Source organism: Puma concolor, chromosome C2 (assembly GCF_028749965.1).
Source record: "Puma concolor isolate L17-30 chromosome C2, mPumCon1.1.hap2, whole genome shotgun sequence".
NCBI classification, from domain to species: Eukaryota; Metazoa; Chordata; class Mammalia; order Carnivora; family Felidae; genus Puma; species Puma concolor.
Genome location: NC_141675.1, coordinates 65,720,375 through 65,727,228, shown reverse-complemented (window position 1 = coordinate 65,727,228; position 6,854 = coordinate 65,720,375).

Below are 6,854 nucleotides of genomic sequence, written 5' to 3'. Positions count from 1 at the left end.
GCAAGGGCTGCAGGCCATGGGGAAGGGGCATGGCCTTCTGACAGGAGTGGCAGCATGAGGCCCAACACTGGGGCCTGCTGTGGTGAAGAAGGTCAAGCACAGAGCCACTTCCTCAGAAGGCCTGATGGTTTCGCTTTCCCACTGCTTCTGCTCATTTCTTTTAAACTATATATCACTGTTTAACAAATTTCAGGTTTCTTTAAAGTCAGTGGGAAAGTGCCACTTCTGGAAGGCTGTGCTCAGAAAGTCATTTTGCTTCCTGCTCCCTAGCCCCCTTCTTTCCTGAGTTCATCTTAACTTTGCTCTGTGCATGGGAGCTGGAAGTCTGCACCTGCCAGCACAGCTCATCAAGGCTCCCTGCAGAAGTGACACGGCTGTTTGTAGTAGCCCCAGGAGCCGGTAAGGGCATTGCCTTAGCTCACCACTCCCATCCCCATCACACCCACCCCACCCCCCCCATCACAAAAACACAAATCTTATTGGAAACGCAGTGTCTGATATGCATCTGCAGCTGCCAGGTGAGTGCTCTCGCACATCTCCCACTGTGCTGTTCTCATCCAGGACCACACAAGCCACTTCACAGAAAGTCTGCAGCCACCCCTATGCCACAGCTTTATCACCTTTGAGAAGGCCTGTCATCCTGTCTGAGACGCCGGTCTATGGTATCTTCAGGTATTTTCAGTTACTGTTTCCACTTAAAAAGTAATACCCTCCTTCATCCACCCACCTGTTTACCCAAAATTTATTGGTGGGGCAACGATACTTCACAGTGTACCAGAATGGTACTGGTTTATGCCTTTTATCCTGGCATAGTTATTAATGGCATCCTCTTTTACTACCAAAAGCAACCCAGTTTGGGGGATAAGTTATTTGGTCACCTTATGTACTGAATACATGCTATAGGCCGGCCCTGTGACAGGTCCTAATGATGCAAGGATACATTAAACAAAGTTACTTCCTTTTAGGAGCTCACAAACTCAAGAACCTTATCTCTACGTTGTACAAGGATCTCTGAGCAGGTATTATCTTTGATGGCTCACCCCAACCTGTCTTTCCCTTCTGGTCACCCTCACTCAGACCCAGTTAATTGGTGCTGCTGTGGCGTTCTCTCACCCTGTTGGCTGTCAAGCCTGTTACCCTCAGTGTCCTGCAAGAACCCATGTGTCCTGCAAGAACCCATGTGGCTATATATTACATTTCAGCATCTCATGGGGACATTTGTGTGTGGCTTTTCCAGGTCCCATAGACTTGTGTGCCCTTACATTACCTACATGGATGTCCTGAGACACTCCATTAATATCCCCTATGAACACTTTCATGTCCCTCTTCAGTGGGAACGGACCATTGCTTTCCTTTGGTCTCATGTGGCTGCTACTTGTACCCATCCATTTTCCCATGTGGATATTCCTGTCCATCCTTCTAGTGTTGCACGTTGGGCTTTTGTACCACTCCAATAATGCAGGCTCCACCAGTAGACCCCCACTTGAAGGTTGCAGGCCCTGAAGGGTTACGGAGTAGCAAGGAGTCCTTGGCTGCAAATGTGAACAGAGAAAATTTCATGAATGGTTAAAAAAAACCCTTCTCTTATTTAAAAAAACCCTCCTCTTTCCTCTACCTCAGAGCCACTTGGTAAGTTTGTATGAACAGCAGATTTCTAGGTTTCATTCTAGGATTGGGCCCAGGGGTTTTTATTTTAAACAAGTTCCATGGTGCTATGGTCTAAATGTTTTTGTCTCTCCCAAATTCATATGTGGAAGCCCAGTACTCAATGTGATGGTATTAGGAGGTGGGGCATCTGGGAGATGATAAGGTCATGAAGGTGGAGTCCTCATGAATGGGATTAGCGTCCTTCCAAAAGAGGCTCAAGAGAGCTCTCCCCAAGTAGGGGGGGGGCCACTGCAGAGAGCCATTGGGTTGGGGCCACCCCTGCAGGCCCAAACAGGTAGAGCTGCCAGAACTTCAATAGGAACTTCACACAACCCAGGCCCCGAGTCTCCACAGGGGTAGGACCACTCAAAGCCAAGGGAGCAGGGCCACCAGAGCCTTGGAGGCCCAACCTCTGCCCCAATGCATCCAGAAGATACTGGATTTTAATTAGTATTTTAAAAGGATGGTTTTGATGTGCAGCTTGGGTTGAGAACCAGTGGTTTGGCCCTCCTTTCTTCTATTCTCTCTTCTCTCTATGAAATATCCTCTTTTTCTTCCTAACCAAATATTGGTTTCTTTATGTATGTGTCTTTATCCCCCTGTGCTCCATGCAGTTCCTTGCCTCAGAGGAAGCTAACTCCACTCTTGACTGCAGGAGTAATTTTTCATTGCTAATTAATGCTCATTGCTCAAGAACAATCTGAAAATCTTTATGGAAAAAAACAGGGGACCCAATTCTGGCCAATGAATCATTAGGAGAACTTGCCAGAGATGTCTGGAAAAGTTCTTCCTCATTCTTAAGAGTAAGTCATTATTGGATTTCCAACTTAATAGCAGAGTAGCTTGTATTGGACTACTTTTCTGCTGGCAACAGGTATAAGTTTTGAACAAAATATAAGAAGAAATAACCGTTGTTTCAAAGCCCTGGAAAGCAACTCAGAACAGACAAAAACTGAAAGGGAGACAGTCTTGAAGAAAGGGAAGCATGCTGGGTAAAATATCACATTCCCCATCACTTTCTTGAGAGAGTTCTCTCGACTTCAAGATGCAAAGGGAACAGAACTCAGGCAGAAAACAGCAGTCTTGCTGAGTTGAAGAGTCAGAGGATAGTTTGTAGGGTTATTATAGTCACACCTGGAAAACGAAAAGAAAATTCCAGGAATGAGGGAGCTACACAGAAGTGAGTCCCAAAATCCAAATACAAACATACCTGAAATGCTTGGCTGACTCCTAAACTATGCATGTCCATGCAAAGTCTCCAGGGAACTCAGCCAGAGAGCAACTCTGGAAACCTGAAAGAGATTGGCAAGGATTTTAGCAATTACTTAACGTTAGAAAACCTGAGTATGGAGTTCAAATCATGCTAAGTTGGAAGGTTTAGTAAACACCTTGGTCTTTCCGCCGAAATTTCAAGGGCCAGATCTTAAGAGTAACCACCGAAATCCAGGACTAACAGCTATGCCCTAGAACTAATGGAAACACAAAATGAACCTGCCAAAACAAAGCCTGTAACCAAGCCTCTGTAGGATCAAGGTGATTCATCTGTAATTTAACTGTCTGCTAGGGAAAAAAAAAAACAAACCTCAACACACCTTTGAGGAAGATTACAGAATCCACAGTTTCTACAATGTATCACTGACAATGTCTGGTATATATAAGAAAAAATTTCTAGGAGTGTGAAGAAACCAGAAAATGAGATCATATAACATTTTTTTAAAAGTTGATAAAGAGCTCGGGGTGACCCAGATGTTTGTGTTAGTAGACAGGTACTTTAAAACTATTAAAAATATATTTAAAAAGTCAATAGAAAAAAATTGATACAATCAGTTAAGGGATGGGAAATTTCAACAGAGACATGAAATTCTGAAAAAGAACCAGATGTAAATCCTAGAAGTGAAATAAACAATGTTGAAATCAAACATTTATCAAATGAGAATTATAGAAAGATATGGTAGAAGAAACTTGATGAAGTTTGATGACAAAGTTGATGACAAGTCGATAAAAAATATGCAAATGGGGGGCGCCTGGGTGGCTCAGTCCGTTGAGCATCCAACTTTGGCTCAGGTCATGATCTCAAGGTTTTAGGGTTCGAGCTCTGCATCAGGCTCTGCACTGTCAGTGCGTGGGATTCTCTCTCTCCTCTCTCTTTCTGCCCCTCCCCAACTCATGCTTTCTCTCTCTTTCTCAAAATAAATAAATAAACTTAAAAACAAACTGAACCACAGAAGGAAGGAAAATTGAAAAAGGAGGAGAAAACAGAATCTCAATGGCTGTGAAACACTATCAGTGATTTAAAATAATTATATTTAAAGCCCCAGAGTAAGAAGAGAGACAATAGAGGAGAAACTGCATTTAAAGGTAGATTGGTTGAAATTTTACCACATTTGCTTTAAAACATCATTCCAGAGATCTAAGAAACTCAGAAACAACAAGGTTAGATGCAAAGAAGACTATACTGAGGCACATCATAATAAAACTTTTGAAAAAAGAAGAGAACATTTTTAAAATAATTTTTTAATGTTTATTTATTTTTGAAGGAGAGAGACAGAGCATGAATGTGGGAGGGACAGAGAGAGAGAGGGAGACACAGAATTTGAAGCTGCTCCAGGCTCCGAGCTGTCAGCACAGAGCCCTAAATGCAGCTAGAACTCATGCACCATGAGATCATGACCTAAGCCGAAGTCAGAGGCTTAACCGACTGAGCCACCCAGGTGCCCCAGAAGAGAACATTTTTAAAGAGAAAAAAAGGACATTACATAGAGGAATAATGATAAGAATGACAACCACCTTCTTATCAGAAACGATAGAGTTCTAAGGATAATGAAAAGATGTAGTTCAAGTGATGAAAGAAAAGACAATGGGCAACCTAGATTTCCATATACTGCAAAACTATCTTTCAGAAGTGAATGCAAAATTAACAAACTTTCAGAAAAACTGAAGTATAAAGAACCTGTCACCAGCAGAATCCCACTATAAAAATTAGTAAAGGAAATTCTTCAGGTCAAAAAAGGAAAGGTACCTGATGGAAATTCAGACCCATAGGGAATAATGTAGAGGACCAGAAATAGTAAATATGTGTGTAACTGTAAACACTATTTCCCCTTATTCATTAGATTTTTATAAAGACAATAGACTTATTAAAGCTTCATAATAATCATGTATTACGGGGTATACAACAAGTAGAAGTAAAACTTATGTCACCAATAGCACTAAACAACAGGAATAAGGAGAAATAGTATTATAATGCTACAAATTCTTGTGTTATATATGAAGTAGTATAATTATAATTCAATAATTCATGAAGAATACATAACATTTAATAAAATGTATTCAGAATACAAGGAGAAACCTGACATAAATAAAATGAAAAAAGAGGCAAACCCACAATTATTACAGAGATTTTAACTCACTTCTCTTGGCAATTAATTGAAGTAGTTCTAGAAATGTTGAGCTACACTAACAACCAACTTGCCCTAGTTGATATTATAGAACACCACACCAATTACTGGATTCTTTGCAACAGCACATGGAATTTCCACCAAGACAGATTATATGTTGATTCATAAAACAAATCTTAATTCATTTCAAAGGATTAAAAACATATAGAGTACATTGTCTGCCCACAATAGAATAAAACTGAAAAACAAATATCAGTAAATGTCTAGAAAATGCCATAAAGATTTAGATATTACACTACATACTCTAAAGTATTCTCAAAGAAGAAATTACAGAGAAAATCAGAGGATATTACCAAATTTGAAAAAACCACGGTTCTCCCTCCTATGCAAGGAGAAACCCAGTTCTTCTCTTCTGGCTGTCTCCCTTCCTTTAATACAGAACACTCACAACACTTGTGACATTTCTGGTCACCAAATGTGGGGGTGGAGGTTGTTCCCCACACCAAGCCATTCTCCATGACGTCAGCTGAGGGCTCTGCAATTCAAATCAATTCTGACACTATCTACCCAGGGATCGCAACGGATCCCACAGTTTAAGATTGCTTCCTCCCCACTTCAGATGCCAATCACAAGTAGTAGGTGCCCAGGTTACCCACAACAAATCAGAGGTTCCTCAGACCCATCCTCAGGTTTCATTAATTTACTAGAGTAGCTCACAGACTCTGGGAAACAATTACTTATGTTTACCAGTTTATTAAGGGATGTGGTAAAGGATACAAATGAACAGCTAGATGAAGATATACATAGGGTGAAGTCTGTGATGGTCCTGAGGTTAGGAACTTCTTTCTCCATGGAGTTGGGGTGCATCACCCTCCCAGCGTGAATGTGTTCAACAACCTGGAAATTTGCTGAACTCTGTTCTATTGGGATCAAAATAGAACACAGGCATGACCAAATATTAATTCCACTTTGAGCCCCTCTCCCCTTTCTAGAGGATGGGGGATGGGGCTGAAAATCCAAAGTTTCTGATCATGGTTTGGTCTTTGGTGACCAGTCTTGATTCAGGAACCATCCAGGGGCCCACCTAGAGTTGTCTCAAAGAACAAAAAAGGCTCCTAGGAAAATTACCTAGGGAATTACCAGTTTTAGGGGCTCTGTTCCAGGAACCAGGGGCAGAGACATATATGTCATATATATATGCCAGGGTCAAGCTTTAAGGAAGCCTTCCCTATCCAGAAATACTGATATATGAGCTGATAGCCTCCCTGATTGTTTGAAATGAGCATTTATCTTTCACTGTGGCTGGCCAGCTCACAATCTCTTTTATATGTTAGGAATTCCCCACTTTATGAATAGCCCACTTCTCACAAGAGAAGTTAAAATGTCAGACATTCACTTCATTCTCTCTTGAGGTTAAGGTGTAGTATGAGGCTCTACCAAACAGATGTATACAACATATACTCGAATCTAACGGTGATTCAATTCACGAAGTTTCATGAAGCAGAACCAGAGACTCAACATTTCTGTTCAATTTCCAGAAACAGCAGTGTTACCGGTTCTAGTAGTAGAATCTGATGTCTAGCAGAGGTGGCATATAGGGATATGTAGCCTGAGGTGGTAGCAGTTACATTGCAACCAGAACGACTATATGATCAGGTCCTGATGTTGTTTCTGAATTTGAAGGCTCCAAGTCCAGGTTTCCAGAAACCTCCGCCACAATTGTAACTCTCCTATATCCTCTTAATAAATTGCTTTTTCTTATTCAGTTTGGCTGAATTTGCTTCAGTTGCCTGACACTAAAGACCCAAC